The sequence below is a fragment of the Jaculus jaculus genome, chromosome 6, assembly GCF_020740685.1.
Source record: "Jaculus jaculus isolate mJacJac1 chromosome 6, mJacJac1.mat.Y.cur, whole genome shotgun sequence".
Lineage (NCBI taxonomy): Eukaryota > Metazoa > Chordata > Mammalia > Rodentia > Dipodidae > Jaculus > Jaculus jaculus.
In genome coordinates, this window is record NC_059107.1 from 109477711 (window position 1) to 109494438 (window position 16728).

Consider the following 16728-nt stretch of genomic DNA (forward strand, 5'->3'; position numbering starts at 1 on the left):
TCACACAGAGCTTCTCAAAGATGTTTCCTCTTTGGTATTTCTACAGGTCTACATCTTGGCAATAAAATACAATGCATTACTTATTAACCACTTCTGAAAGGAGTAACCAACATTTCCCACCTTGAAGTATTATTTTAATAAAGTCTAGATCAAAAGATTTCTGTTTATGTGAACATGTGAATCAAGCAAGTTTTGCAAATTATTTAACTTACTCAAGCAACTCTATAACCATATTATTTTCCTTCCCACTGCAACCTCAATAAATATTTATAGTGTGCGTATATATAGAGAGAGCTAGAAAAAGAAAGAAAGAAGATAGGTCACCCATCAGAAAACAAATAGCCAAAATGCTCAAGAAAAATGTTCAGTATTACAAATTATCAGGGAAATTCAAAGTCACATTATAGTAAGATTTCACCTCATTCTTTCAGGACTGCTATTATCAAAAAGACAATAGATAACAAAAGCTGGTAAGAGCCGGGCATGGTGGTGCACACCTTTAATCCCAGCACTTGGGAGGCAGAGGTAAGGCCAGCCTGAGAAAACAGTGAATTCCAGGTCAGCTCAGAGTGAGGCCCTACCTAAAAAAAAACAACAGTTGGTAAGGATGTGGAGAAAATAAAGTCCTTCTGCACTGCTAGTTTCGATGTTAGAATGTAAATTCATACAGCCATTATGGAAACCTAAGAAATAAAATACCCATGAGATCTAGCAATTCTACTTCTGAGGATGTATCCCAAGGAATTGGTGTATGCACTCCCAAGTGTACTGTGACCCCAGTCACAAACACCAAGATAAGGAGGTAACCTAAGTCTTCATCAAGATGACTGAGTAAAGAGAATGTGATAGGCATGTGCAGTAGAGCAGTAGTCAGTCAAAAATGAAACAAAACAAAAAATTCTATCACTTGTGATAACAAGAATAAACTTAGAGGGCACCATGCTAAATGAAAAAAAGCCAGACACAGACAGGCAAATGCCACATAATTTTACTTATATGTGGAATGTGAAATACACTGTGGTTAAAAAAAGAAAAAAGAAAACTAGAATGGTGGTTACCAGACACTGTGAGTAGGTGACAAAATGGGCAGCTTGTTTTGTAGTCAAAATGGGTACACAATTTCCATTAGATAAGAGGAATGTCTTCAAGATCTATTGAACAGTATTGTGACTATAGTTAACAATAACAGCGTTTTGGATTTTTAATAATGATTAAATGGCTAGAAAGTAGATTTCAAATGTTGTCACCTCAAGAAAATATGGCGAGTATGAAAGAGCACAGCATGCATATACTGGATATGCAGAGAGATGACGGGGCAGGTCCTGGCCACCCTTCCCTTGGGACAACGCTGTCTTCCTAAGCCCACACTGTCCCAGAGGTCACAGGAAAACAACCAACACACGGGCGTCACGGGCAGAATTATTCCGAGCTAGTCTGTATTATCCTTCTCCTGATTCGTGGCTATTCCGCCTCTTTCTCTGAAACTGAAGCAGCCAGATCCCCACTATGGAAATGAGGATTGTGGGCGGCACCCAGAGCAACCAACTGGGGGGTTATTCTTGAATATGTGGGAGACTAGGGTGAGGAAAGAGGAGACAGAGACCCACAGTGTGCCAGAAGATGTTGAATCAGGCCCTGGGGTCAAATGTGGATCCAACCAAGTGACAGGGAGAATGATTCTTCTGGAAGCCTCCTCTCACAGAGCCCAGCCCCACCTCAGATTTATGCACAATTCTTGACACCACCAAACGTCTCCTGCCATATGGGAACACTGGAAGAGTCCCATTGGGGGAAGGTAGCTATTAAAATATTTTTAAATTGCTTAAACATCTTGAAGTACCAAGTCACACATCAAACCTTTGTGCACCTACACAAGCCACCCGTTCCAGCCCTGACAATCTGTCCGTGCCCTTAATCCAGCCTTCAGAGAAGGGGCTTCTCTCCTTAGCCACAGCAATGCCAAAGTTATGCCAGTTTGCTGCTGCTCCATGGATTTTTAGTTCCTTTTTTTTTTTTTTTTTTTACATGGCATATTTAACTGTTTCCATGGCTACTCGTCAAAATTTACTTAATCATTTCTGCAGATTCCAGGCTTATAGACCTTCACATAGTTTGATTACTGAGTAATTCTTAAAATCTCATTACCAGAGTGGGCCGTTTATCTAGAGAAGGTAGAAGGGGGTGTGTGATGGTAATAAACTCCTATTGAAAGGGAACCATAAAGCTGGGTCAAACAACAGAGGGTTGTAAATGATACCCTCCCAAAAAGGTCCCTTCTGATAGCCACAGCTACAGAAAACATATGATAACAATAAATATGATTTCCTCAATGCCACGGTCCTTTCACCACTTACTCAGTATGGAGATGATAAGCCATGGCTCTGCTCTGTTTTTTTGTTTGTTTTTTTTTTGGGGGGGGGGTTGTTGTTATTGTTGTTAAAAACAGAAATTCTTCCCAGCAAATAATAAATTTATAGCAAAGGAATTTCTTTGTGACTCAAGCTCCCATTTCTTTAACTTACCACTTTTAGGGGCATAAATTCTATTAGTTCTGTTTGTGGAAAGTTTGTTAGGGGAAGTTGGAATCAGTGTAAACTGGATAATGTTTTATAGTGTAAGAGGAAAATACAGCGCCCATCATCAGCTCTCTTTAATATGTCTGGCTAGTTCAATGCAGTTTGTGAGTTTATACTATTTTATCTATTTATTTTATTTTATTTTATTTTATATTTTTTGGTTTTTCAAGGTAGGGTCTCACTTTAGCCCAGGCTGACCTGGAATTAGTCTCAGGGTGGCCTTGAACTCACAGCAATTCTACTACTTCTGCCTTCTGAGTGCTGGGATTAAACACATGCACCACCACGCCTGGCTTCCAAATTTATATTATTTCAGTCAACACCAGATTTGGGCAATGCTCCACATTAGTTTATTGTATTTAGAGATCATTGGGGAATAATCTGGCATGTGCAAATGCCTCTCATATCAGTCATCAGTACATGTATTTCAGAATACAATACCTTTATTGACATTTGAGAAGTTGTTTCATTCTTAAAAATGTTTCAACAATGAAATAAATTCATTCTTCCAGCATTTGAGAATAGACAGGCTCCATCTAACAGAACCTTGTATATTGTTTGTTTTACTCAAGCAAACTCTTCAGTGATTTTGAAGAATCAACACTGCCCAGGTAATTAAATATTTTGTTGCATATGAAGTATACAAAAATACATAAGGAAACAAAATCATTAGAAAAGCAAAGAATTGTTGTTGTCTACATTTAAATAGCAAATAGTCATAGTGGCACACACCTGTGGTATCAACACTTGGGCAGTTGAAGCAAGAGAATCATGAGTTCATGGCTAGCCTGGGCTATATAGCAAGATCCTGACTCCAACAAACCAATAGCAAGATAGCTTGATGGCTCTAAATTTAAATAATCTAAACTATTATCCCTTTGCTTTTGTGTAGAGTCTTTCTGCTGAAAGGAACATAAAAGACTCCAGGGACAATAATGGCTGGCCTCTGTCATCACATAATAATCAGTTAAGTACAAACTGAAAGTGGACTCTCAGAACTTTCATAGTATTTAGCATGCAATCTATTTATGTTTGTTAAATCTAACATTAAACTCTAGAGGCTGGCATTCTACATGATTTGGAGTGTTTTTATTTAAGTTTTCTAATAAAATATGCTTTTGTTATATTTTATTAAAGTATTGGTTGATGACTGTAAATTTAAAAATTGGTCCCTTGCCTCAGATAGTTTGAAAGACACTGTTCTAAGCTACAAAGTGACCTGGATACTCAGGTAATTGTCTTGTACAGTAATTGTGGATTTTACACACACATGCACATACATGCATGCACACTCTCATATGCACACACACACAGACCACAATAGTTATTTATCTAACATACAGTCAACTCAAAACTTAAAGCTCAGTTAATTCATTTCCTCAGTCTCTCCAGATATGTCACGGGTGAGTAGATTGTTCAGAAATAGGCATAGTTTAATTAAATGGTTAAAGCAAATAGAATTGTCAGATTTAACTTTTTGTTGTTGTTGTTCTTCCTTGCCACCTTCTCCTCCTCCTCTCTCCTTGCCTTTCTCTCTTCTTTTTTATCATTTCTATATGAAGAACAAATCACTTTTTTTCTCTCTTTCAACCAAGAGATAAAGTTCATGCCCATCAATAAATTGCTTCAATAAAGCTGGCTGAGGTGGAGGAGTGAGGAAAGTTTGCCGATACGAGGAGGGAGTAAACTGTGTCTGAGATACAAGAGGAGTGTCTACAGCAAACAAAACAAATGTTCCCTCATGAAGTCCAGGCAGTGTTCTTCTGAGACTTTTTCTTTCTATCTTAATCATCTATAAAAGGATTTTCAAGCAGAATCATTGATGAATTTCTCTTGGTTATTTACCAATGGAAATGCATAGAAATTTTTTCTATAAGGGATTGGTGTAATTTCTGTAGGTCCTTTTGGGGAAGAGAATTGGTGAAACCATTTCCCCTGGTCTCCTTTCACCCCAGCTGAACTGTTGTACATCACCAAACTTTCATTGGACCCAAGTCATTTCCCCTAGACTGTGAAATATGGAAAGTTAAAAATAGTACCCCCAAACAACCATATTTCCTGCCCCCACACTACCCCATTCCATGTACTCGAGACAATGAAGATTTGTTCCGCCTCACCTGTGTCTAATGTTAGACACATGCCCAGGAATTTCTGACAACTTTTGTGTTTCATTTCACAATCAAGGGAATGTACAGCCCAAGCTCATGAGAAAACACAGAGAAATGAATCTGTAACCCTTAAGCTCTGCAATTCATTTTTCTTCTTTGTCTGGTCTGAAAACTGAATTCCCTCAGATGGAGTTTTATACTATAATTTTGTCTTCTGCACTTTTCTCTACCCAACACCCTCCACTCCCTCTATGACCTCCCCATTCCCTGGACCCAGGGTATTTGGCACCAAATCAAAACAGCTTTCAAGTGGCCAGGACCAAGCTCCTACATTTCCTAAAGATTTTTCCTTCCTTCCCAGACTTTCCCAGGCCCCCTCCAGGTGGGGTTCTGACTGCAAGTTCTGTGCCTGGGCCCCCACCTTAACTGCAGAAGTTTATTTGAAGTATGTTACTCCTTGCCTGCTTCTTAACTTGAGGCCTGATAGTATTACAAATGTCATTTTTCCCCCTACTGTAAATCAAGGGACAGCTGTCTTTGGAATAAATTCCAAATACTTGGTCTGGAAATGAACTTCACAGTGGGTCCCTCCTCCATGCTGGCTGACATTTCCCCATTAATTTTTTTTTTTTTTTTTTTGCTTTCATCCATTCATTGGTTGATGAGTCTATAAATACACCTCATCTGCTTTTACTTTGCTTTTTAAGAATAAACTGATACCAAACACACTGCCTTAATTACATCCACAGGCTAAGCATAACAAGTTTAAATGTTGTCACAATATAGATTTAAAAATTGACATTGTTAATTTTGCCAGCTGTGATAAAACTGAAAAATGAAAATCTTAATTTGAATGGATAACTGAGTGATTCATCTGAAAACACCTTTTGAACACTAATTAACTAGACTACACAGATACCTACTCAACAAAGGAAAGGAATGGCAGAGGAAGCTGCTAAGTAGCTTGTAAGGAAGAAAGAAATGTGACCATCCCTCTTAGTCATAGCACCTCTGAAACTGAACAAATTCAGGTCAGACCAGGGAGAGAATCATCCCTGCTCTGTTGCTCAGTGTCCATGTGATGAGGTGGCTCTGGTTAGTTCATGAGGTGGACTCACAGGGGCACATCGGGAGTAAAGACGTGGGACAAACTGATTCATTCCCAGCAAGGAGGAGGTTTGGGGAAATTTTCCTTTGTGTGATGCAGAAAAGATTAAATAAAAGGATAAATTGTCATTCATATGTTCTCAATAGAAAATTACCACTTCTAAACCCTTCGGTTGAAATGGTATGGCTCATAAACTTCAGATAACAGAAGCCCTTGGGTGTACACAAACATTCTGAATTTTGAAAGAACTCTTTATTTTCCTGAAGTAGTCTTACAAAAAATGAGGAAATTAACATCCACTTTTGATCGAGAAATAAGTTAGTTTCTATTGAAAAATTTCTCAGATATTAAACTGTTAGAATGCTCTCTATTTTTCACACACCATGAACCACAAAAAAGCAGCAGTTAATATACTTTGAGTCATGTGTGAAAACTGGTAGACATATCAAAAAGATGTTAAGTGAGCCGAAAGAAGAAAAGACTTACAGATGGCCAAATTGCCTGGACATTGACACAGGAAGAATGATGATCAGATGTTTTACTACTTCTACGAAAACGGTTCAAAATGAGTATGATTAAACTGGAGAAAAATTAATTTTGGCAAAAATATAAGAAATGGCATACTCTACCCATTCATCATTTGAAAAGTTTACCAATGGTGGCTGTGGGAGAATTTATTCTCTTTGAAAGGAGGATTCCCTTTCCTTGACAGAAAAGTAGAGAATCACTGTGATCAATGTGTAGTTTTCAAATTCTTAGAAGCACAGGTCAGTAAAAGCTCTATGCTAGACATTTCCATATAAATACTTTGCTTTTTCACAAAGATTCAGAAGTACATGAAACAGAAATACACAGGTGTATGATGGACTTTAATACATCATGTGGGGATAGCTAGAAGCTGCTTACTATGTAGCAAAAATAGCATTTTGGAAGTCAGGTGATGAGGGGGCTGGAGAGATGGCTTACCAGTTAACGCACATGCCTGAGAAATCTAAGGACCCAGGTTCGATTCTCTAGGTCCCACATAAGCCAGATGAACATGGTAGAATCAGGTGATGAACAAACTTTTTACATATTTACTTTATTTTTTATTTTATTTATTTTTGTGCATATGCATGTGTGTGCAGATATTTGTGCCTTGTGAGCACATGTGCAGAGGCCAGAGGAGGATGCTGGTGTCCTCCTCAAATGCATTTCCTGTGTCAGGGTGTCTCAATGAACCTGGAACTCACGGCTCTGCTGCAAGACTGACTGACCTCTAAGCCTTAGAGATCTTCCTGTCTCCACTGTCTTCATTTAATTCTGGGGTTACAGGCATATATAGTTACACCTGACTTCTTACATGGGTGCTGGAGTCTGAACTTAGGTCCTTATGTTTGTGAAGTAAAGTACCTTTATCCAGTGAGCCATCTCTCCAGCCTCTGAACAAACTTTTTAAAAAATCTTTTCGGTTTATTTTTATTTATTTATTTGAGAGTGACAGACAGAGAAAGAGGCAGAGAAAGAGAGACAGAGAGAGAGAATGGGCGCGCCGGGGCTTCCAGCCATCGTAGATGAATTCCAGACGTGTGTGCCCCCTTGTGCATCTGGCTAATGTGGGTCCTGGGGAATTGGGCCTCGAACCGGGGTCCTTAGGCTTCACAGGCAAGCACTTAACCACTAAGCCATCTCTCCAGCCCTCTGAACAAACTTTTTGAGGGAGTCTCCTAGTGGCATTATGCCAGCTAACACTGTACTTTGGCACAAATATTGTCAGGCAGACAACTCTATGGATTCACAAAACCATCTGGTTTCTCCCATGGGCACATGAGAAAACTGCATTCCCATGGCTTCCTTATATCGAGATGGCATTTTGAGGCAACTGATAGCCAATGGGTGTGAACAGACATACACATGCTTATAGCACTAACCCTTTAAAGAGCTGATATGATATGCATCAGTTTCTAATTTCACTGAGAATTCAAACTGAAACTGGTCTGGAAGCATCCTCCCTGCTGACTGACTAACTGCCATAGTATTGTAGCCTGCTCTGTAGACTGCTGAGGAGGAGAAAGTCATCAACAGTCTTAAGTAGCAATGGAACTATGAACTTATGCAACTAGCCACCCAGGCAACATAGCTCACTGGTACAATAGTGGCATGAATGTCATGGGAGTAACCAGTTGCTGCCTGATTGGGCTTGAGACCTGCTTCACGGGAGGGAATTTCTGACTGAAAACCTAACCAAAAGTCTATCGTGTGAAAGGTTATATGCCCCAGGAGAAAGCTACTACTATTGTCTGCCTAATGGATATGTTGTGCTTGTCAAATTGCCTGCTAAACACCAGCATGTATGCTCATATAGTAGTGCTACTCTTACTTTTAATCAAAGAAACTTCTATAACAACTGGGGAGAGCAAACTCATCACAGTGCTGAGAAGAAGAAACAGTTAAATGCCCGGCACTAAATGAAACATCTCTATTACACCTGCCAAGGCTCAGGGAACATGGTTGGAAGAGGTGGAGGAAAGAATGTAAGATCCAGTTGCAAGTGTGTTTCTATGAGGTTTTTAGGAGGTAGGCCCAGTGTTGAGTCTCATAGATTTTATGCCAGGCTTGATTTTGCCCAGCTGAATGGTAAATTTTATTGTTACCACCCTATGTCCTTTGGATTATTTAACAATTAATATTCAATAATCGAGTTACTGAGGCTCTAACATCTATATTCAAAAACAATAACCATATCAATATTACCAAAAGGTAAGAGAACCATAAAAACCAAGTCAGTGGGACTAAAAATAAAATGAGAGGGTGAGAAGGGAGGGGCAAAGGAAAGAGAAAATAGGGACAACAAATATGACAAAATCAAAAGCATAATCCAACAAGTATATATGAAATGACAAACAGGAAAAGAATAACAGAGCCTAATACAATGACCAAATCAAACTAAGCAAAACATCACCCAGGAAAAAGCATGAGAAAGAAATACAATCATATTTAATAATAAAAATAAATGAATAAACATGTAAAAGAAGAAAATAAAATAAACCTCTGGGGGATTATCATTTCTACATATGGACAAATGTCCCATGGGGGCAGAAAATGTGGCAAAACCCTACAAATATAGAAGTGTAACCAAAAGTGAATATAAAGAGATGAGCCAGAAGAGCGGGTGAGAAAGGCCAATGGATACTAGTGATGCATAAACAGAAGGAAGAAAACTATAGTGGATAGGGAATGGGAGGAGGTGGGTAGAGAGACAGAAGGAGGAATGGGAGTAAAGGAAAATAAATTGTATTTGAAAATGGCATAAATAAAAATTTATTATTTATTATTTTTGAAAAGAATATGAGGTACAGAGTATGGAGAGAGAGAAAAAGAGAAAAAAACAAACAAAGGAAGGAAGGAAGGAAGGAAGGAAGGAAGGAAGGAAGGAAGGAAGGAAGAAGGAAGAAGGAAGGAAGGAAGGAAGGAAGGAAGAAGGAAGGAAGGAAGGAAGGAAGGAAGGAAAAAGAAAGAAGAGGAAGGAAGAAAAAGAGAAAGAAAAATCAAAATAATAGAGTAGGAGCAAGGAATTCACTGGCTGAAAGGATTTAAGGGAAGGAAGGGGCAAGAGTGTTAGGATGGGGCTCTAATCAAAATCCATATACATACGTAAGAAATGTCAATTAAAAAGGCTTGTGAGACTCTCTGCATCGTCTCCCTTTTCTGCATGACCGTTGAATAGAGCAGGGCCAGCCCAGGCCTCCCGGGGAGGCTCTGGTGGACGGTGAGGTCACAGAGGAAGGGTGTCAGGACCCTTAGTCCCATTTAAAGAAGATATTCCCAAACAAAGTTGCCCACATTGGACTCTATCTAGACAAAATAATTCAAGTTAACCACTGGTGCTTAGCTATGATTTATAGTAACAGTAAGAAATAGCTTTGGGGCTGGAGAGATGGCTTAGCGGTTAAGCGCTTGCCTGTGAAGCCTAAGGACCCCGGTTCGAGGCTCGGTTCCCCAGGTCCCACGTTAGCCAGATGCACAAGGGGGCGCACGCGTCTGGAGCTCGTTTGCAGAGGCTGGAAGCCCTGGCGCGCCCATTCTCTCTCTCTCCCTCTATCTGTCTTTCTCTCTGTGTCTGTCGCTCTCAAATAAATAAATAAAAAAGTTCTTTATAAAAAGAAATAGCTTTGATGAATAGAGTGACACAAACAACACAAACAAAAATCAGTATTGGTGTGACAAGCTGAATACTTTATTATAATTTGTAGTTGTTTTTCTATGAAGAGAGTAGAAAATAGAAAAATAAAAAAAATAGATAGTAGCAGTAAGAGTACCATGAACTTAATAGAACTCAGAAAAAGATGGAAATTACTTGTCAGGTTAAAGGCAATAAATCCTTTAACCTCATGCAGACTCTCACTTAAATAGGCAGTTTACATGTCCAATTACAAAGGAAAAGGCTATTGTGGAACTTGTGTGAGAAGCAAAAATTTAAGTCACTCAAATTATAGGTCTAAAAAGCAAAACCTACATAGAAACAGGACCTTTGCCCCTTCTGTTTTAGATAGAATCTGTCATTTCACTATCTTACAATCAGCTCACAGCCATGTTTTCAGGATCAAAAGTAGAAAAATGCCTCTATTTCCTCATTTTTAAATATGAGAACATTAAAAGTTAGAGAACTTGAACAATTCTCCCCAAAGTCATGTTAATAAATAATAGGAATAAGATTCATTCAGAGATTGCCTTATCTGAAGTCCTGTTCATTTTCTTGTACCTCATTGCCTTTTATCTGGGTAAAAATGTAAGTGTCTGCCTATCTTTGAAGAAAACATAGAAAATGATCCTATTGCACCCCTTTGAGCGCTATAATAGCAGGGTGAACATGCTCCCATAACTTTTTGTCTCGTGAATCAGGAGCCTATGAAAACAGCCCTTGGCTACCCAGCAGATGAGTGCCCAAAGACAGGGTTTTGGTCAGCTATGCAATGCTGCCTCTGCAAACGGCACTATGCCTGTGAAGTATTTCCATTAATTTAATGTGGAAAATGAAGTTACAACAACATTAAAGAGAATGCTTCAGTTTCACGCTCTACACTATTGGCAGAGAACTTGGCCTCTGTCCCAGAATCCTACCCCAACTGGCATGTCTCAAGAGGAAAGAATTCCTGCCATCCCTCTACAGCAGCCCGTTCTGCTTAACCCAGACCCCCACAGAAGGGTGGTGACGAGTACAAAAGGCTTCCAAAGAGAGAACTGACAGACAGAAAGCTTGCAGACACCCTATCTCTTGAAAAGAAGACGAAGAAAAGAAATTATTTATTAACATCATAATAGCCCTCAGAAGAACGTCATACTCTTTGTGTCCAGTGCCATACCAAAGCAAATGTATAGGAAACACATCAACTGGAAACATTATTGTCCATCAACTATCCAACTATTGGCCTGATGTGGTATCTGGAGAATACGCTTTTACATCTCAGTCCCACAGTATTTTTGGACTCAATAAGATGTATAGGAAGCAGTTAGACTTCAGCTTGTAGATAACAATTTTAAAAGCTTTAATAAAGTTTCCAGTGCCCAGGTACCTCTGTACCCATATCCATGTCTATGGCTGCAGTTCTGCCAAGGTTTTTTTTTTTTTTTTTCCATGATGAATTTTTCCTGTGAGGGGTCCCATACTGCACTATCCTTAGCACGGTCCTGTGACTTGCACAGGGGCAAAAGCAGCCTCTTGGATAAATGATTGGTTATTCAAAGTTGGAGCCATTCATTATTTGGGGCACCACTGCCACAAAGAAAGTCCCCTGGCTCATCCACTGCTCTGTAAGTATCCAGTCTTCTCTGCTCGTGTCCCTGAGCTGTGTTTGAAAACAGAAAAAGGAAACATGAGAAATTGAGAGGAGGAAGAGAAAGGAGGGTCTCATTATGAACATTCACATCAACACAGTGGAATGCCGCAAGCAAAATCTTGTTGTTTAGATCACTCCTGAGAGAAAGTTGGGCACCCTGAGAAATGAGTTGGCAATTCCAAGCCATAGAAAAAGTATGGGCACCGTCAGTCAGGAGGTATATATCAAATAGGAAATGGTATGATTACACAGGGCTTCTTAATATCAACTGTGCATGACAGTCACTAAGCAATCTTGTTATCACACAGGTTATGACTCAGTAATCTCAGGTATGACTACAGACACTGTCTTGGTCATAAAATGTCAGTTGATGATGCTTTGAGGAAAGATGGTGAACTGAAAAGGTCAGAACATGGAAGGTATGACACCTGAGGCTTCAGTGTTCTTATCATCCATGAAATGAAGATTAAGTAGTAGAGTGTTGGACTCTTGAGAGCATTAAGTGTCATCATGGTATTTATCTGTCACTTAATAAGTATTCAATACATTGACTAACATCAGTATTTTCTTTCTATTGCTTTGAGCTCTGGGACAACTTCCAAATACTAATGCTTTGTGTCAACTTGGTGCTTTAATGATGAGATGAAGGTGTGCCCAATGAGGTGAAACATGTCAGGGCAGAGACAGGTGGAGGAGGAGAGAAGAAAAACAAGGCCAGGAAGAATAAAAAGAGTGGTCCCACCTATGATTTCCTTCCTGCTCAGAAACATGCACGGTGACAGATGCACCTCGGTGAAATTCCACGAGGAAAGGTATTTCCTGGAGAAGGTAAGGATCACACTTGGCAGTTTCTTTTTTGAAAACCAACGGAATGAGTTTGCAGCTACCAAACTACTATAGTTTTCGCCCTCATGCTTTGATTCTCACAAAATATCCCCATTATCAGGATGGCACAGGTTTATCAACTGAACAAAAGAAACTAAATGAAATTATTTCAGCACACACTCAGAATACCCTGCAAAGCTTTAAGTAAAATAAGCAAAAACCTTTCCTCAGTCCCCTGGGATGCAAAGAGAATGACCTCACCTGAGAAAATGACATTAAAATGGCCTCTAATTTAACAGACATTTGTGGAGTTTACTATGCTAGCCTATGTACTAGCTGCCTGGTATACAAGTAAATAAGACATGATTTCGGGCCATAAACAGCACTAATTTTATAGGGAGGAAAAAAGCATTAGCAAAAAAAAGGAAAGAGATTTTAGTAGACTATCAATATTCACTGAGTACTATGGGAGCAGGAGTGAAGAATGCTTTAAGTGGTAATTGCTTCCGCATGGCTCAAGGGCCCATGAATATAGCATATGTTGGGCTTTTGTTGTTGTTGTTTTGGTTAAGTTAAATTAGTTGCTAACATATACTAAAGGGATAATTGTGTTGAATTCCCTCCCAAGAGTAATCAGCTGGAGTAATAATAACTTCTTTTAAATAAGACACACTATCCATTTTATTACTGCCACCAGTATTTTCTTTAAAAATGTAAAGGCGCCATTCATTTAACTTATTGATCAGGACCTATTTAGGCATTTGACTTTTTACTTGTGACTTAAGAAGAGGGTGTTAATCAAGTATAGATTTTCTTCTTATAGATAGATAGGTGTGGAAAAACTGGAAGATGAAGCCATGTTGTTTACATTTACCCACATGTGCAACATTCAGTTTGCTCTTTATGTCTTTCTGTAGGTTCAAATGCACATCTGGTACCACATTTCCTCTTTCTAAAAGTTCTTTAAAAAATATTTCTTATAGTGAAGTTCCCTTACTCTTCAGTGATCTAAAGAATTTATTTGCCTTCATCTTTGAAGTATATCTTCACTGGATATAGAATCCTAGGTTGGTAGCTTGGGACTTGTTTCAGTTTGATGCAGCACTTGAAAGAATACCTCCCATTGTCTGTAGTCTGCATGCTCTGCAAGGAGAAGCCCGTTGTAATTCTCATGTTTCTATTGTACAAAATGTACCATTCCTCACCCCAACCTCAGCTTCTACTTACAGTTTTCTTTGCATTGGTTTCAGATACATAATTATGGCGTGCCTCAGTGTGGTTATCTTTATATCACTTCTGTTCAGAATTTGTTTGAGTTTCTTGGATCTGTGGACTATCATTTTTCATATAATTTAGGTAATTTTTCAATCTTTACATCTTCAAATACTGTTAACCTGTTTTTCCTCATGGTACATGTGTAGGCCTCTCTATACACGTTGTAGGGCTTGCAATGGTCTCTACGTTCATGATACAGGTTGAATGAGGGGGGCTGGTGGGTTGCAGCATCTTTTTAAACATATTCTTTATTTTGGGTAGTATCTGTGCTATTTCTTCAGACATAGTGATCTTTAAATATGGTATGCTAGTCAGTATACCTATCCATCTTTTTTTCTCACATACATTTTCAGCACTAAGTTCCATTTGAATTTGCTTGTCTGTTGTTGTGTGAGGTAGAGTCTCACTCTAGCCCAGGCTGACCTGGAATTCACTACGTAGTCTCAGATTGGCATTAAACGCACATGGATCCTCCTCCTGAGTGCTGGAATTAAAGGCATGTTCCCATTTGAATTTATATGTATACTTTGTTCTCAATCATTTTTATATTCTATCCTACATCCTTAAATATAAGCATAATCTCTGGGAAGATCCTTGCATATCAATTTTATTACCTCTATAATTTTTAGTCTGTCTCTATTAATTTCTCTCTTGTTATAAAATACATTTTGTTTCTTGGCATATCTAATAATGACTTTCTAAATTACAGATGTAAATGTAATGTTTTAGGTACTGGATTTTGTTGTATTTCTTTTAAATGTTGGATCTTGTGATATGAGAGGCTTACTTTTCAGCTTTATATGGTGTTTCCAGAACAGCCTTTATTCTAGGACTAATGTAATCACACTATAATATTATGACCCTTGTGAATATTTCATATTATATATTTAGAAGTTTCTTTACTCAGGTTAGTGGGAACAGTAGCCTTGGTGATTTCTGGTAGCTGTTTCCTTGGTCTTCATAGTTTTTTCTCATGCATGTACAGATGAATAATGTTCCAATACCAAAATCACTGGATGAACCCTCTGAAACTACTTTTCTACACAGTAATCTCTAATAATCGACACATAAAACCTTATACTCTCAGCCAAGTGTGGTGGCTCATGCCTTAATTCCCAGCACTCAAGGGGATTGCTGTGAGTTTGAGGCCAGCCTGGGTTACAGAGCAAGTTCCAGGTTAGTGTGGGCTAGAGTGAGGCACTACCTCAAAATATTTTTTAAAAAATATATATTTCACATTCTATAAGATATAACCTCTAATAAAGAGGGAGAAGGGACAATCCAGACAAAAAGTAAAAGAAAAACTTAGCCTTAAAACCAATGTTAACTGAAATCATAGCCAACAATCTAACCTTTACTAAGGTCCAGGTGCTATACCAACACTTGTATCATCTCAGTTAATCCCCATAACAACGTCATTAGCAGACACCTTTATCACTCATTTTTTCACAAGTAACTAAGACCCTACAGTACAGAAGGAAATCCAGGAACACAACGAGGGAGTCTGGCTCCAAAGCCAACTGGGTTGTTTCACTGGGTTGTTTCCTTATGGTTGATACTGGTGAGAAGGATGTTTTCCTTTTACTTCTTTTTTTATTTTAAATATTTTTGGGTTTTCATTTTGTTTGGCTTGTTTTGAAGCAGGGTCTTAGTCTGACCCAGACTGATCTAGAGCTCACTCTGTAACTTAGTCTGGCCTGAAACTCAAGGTGATTCTCCTGTCTCAGCCTCTCAAGTGCTGGGATTATAGGCATGAGCCACCATGTTCAGCTCCATTTTATTTTTATTATGGTATTATTATGTGTAGTTCCTTAGTGTTTTATTAAAATAAATACTCTTATTATAAAATATATATAAGCCCCTCCTGCCACCCTCCTTTCTCCCTTCCCCACCCCCACCATTGAACCCTGTCTTTCCTAATATTACCTCTTCTGTATTGATGTAATTTCTTTTTGCCTCCTTCCATCATTTACAACAATCTGCTAATGTTCCTTTTCTTCTTCAGCTGTAAATAGTGAAACACTGATAATCAAAAAGGCTTTTAAAATTGTTCTATCAGGGCCGGAGAGATGACCTGTGAAGCCTTAAGGACCCAGGTTTGACTCCCCAGGACTCACATAAGCCAGATGCACAAGGTGGTGCATACATCTATAGTTCATTTTCAGTGGCTGGAGACCCAGTGTGCCTATTCTCTCTCTCGCGCTCTCTCTTTCTTTCTCTCTCTCTCTCTAAAGTAAATTAAAAAAATAAAATATTTTTAAATGTTCTAGCATTTAAAAAAAAGAGTCTATAACAGGCAAGAAAATTCATATTTCCCTGAAACCCAAACTCTTCCATTTTCTGTTTGCTTATAGGTGACCCCTCCTTTTTAGCACATGGATCACAGCTCCAGAGTAATGCATGCCTACATCTTTGTGATCTCTGTGGGGTCTCCGCCATGTATGCATATTATGGGCCATGCCACAAATCTTCCTCTCCCTTCACTAGTAACAATTGTGCTACATAGACCACATTAACATGAAAAACCTGGAACAAAGAGAAATTTTTACCAGCAGCTCAATGGACTTCAAGATGGACCTATCACCCACTGATAAGAAAAATGACTTTAAGCCATTGACTTTCAGTGCAAGAATCAGTCACAAATCAAAACTGAGTCCTTAAGTATTTTGAGGTGAGACACTTCTAATGGTAATCTAGGAACTTCTATTCAGACTTCCTTCTATTTTCAATCTAGATTTTAGCAAACGAGCACAAGTGTGTATTGGTGTGAAAGTCTCTGACACAAGACAGACTATTCTATGAAAAATAAGTTTACTTTTGACAAATCTTGATTATCCAGCAAGTGATGAGTCATCTCTGTGAGAATAAATAAATAGTTTCTCATGACCTATATTCATCACATTTCCAAGAAAAAAAGGTAGAGAGAGATAAGGCTTTCTTGTCTTGTCAGTAAACCTTTACAATGGTTTTCAGTCATAGATTTTTTTTTTTCCTTTAGCCAGGTGGACAGTGCCAACTAC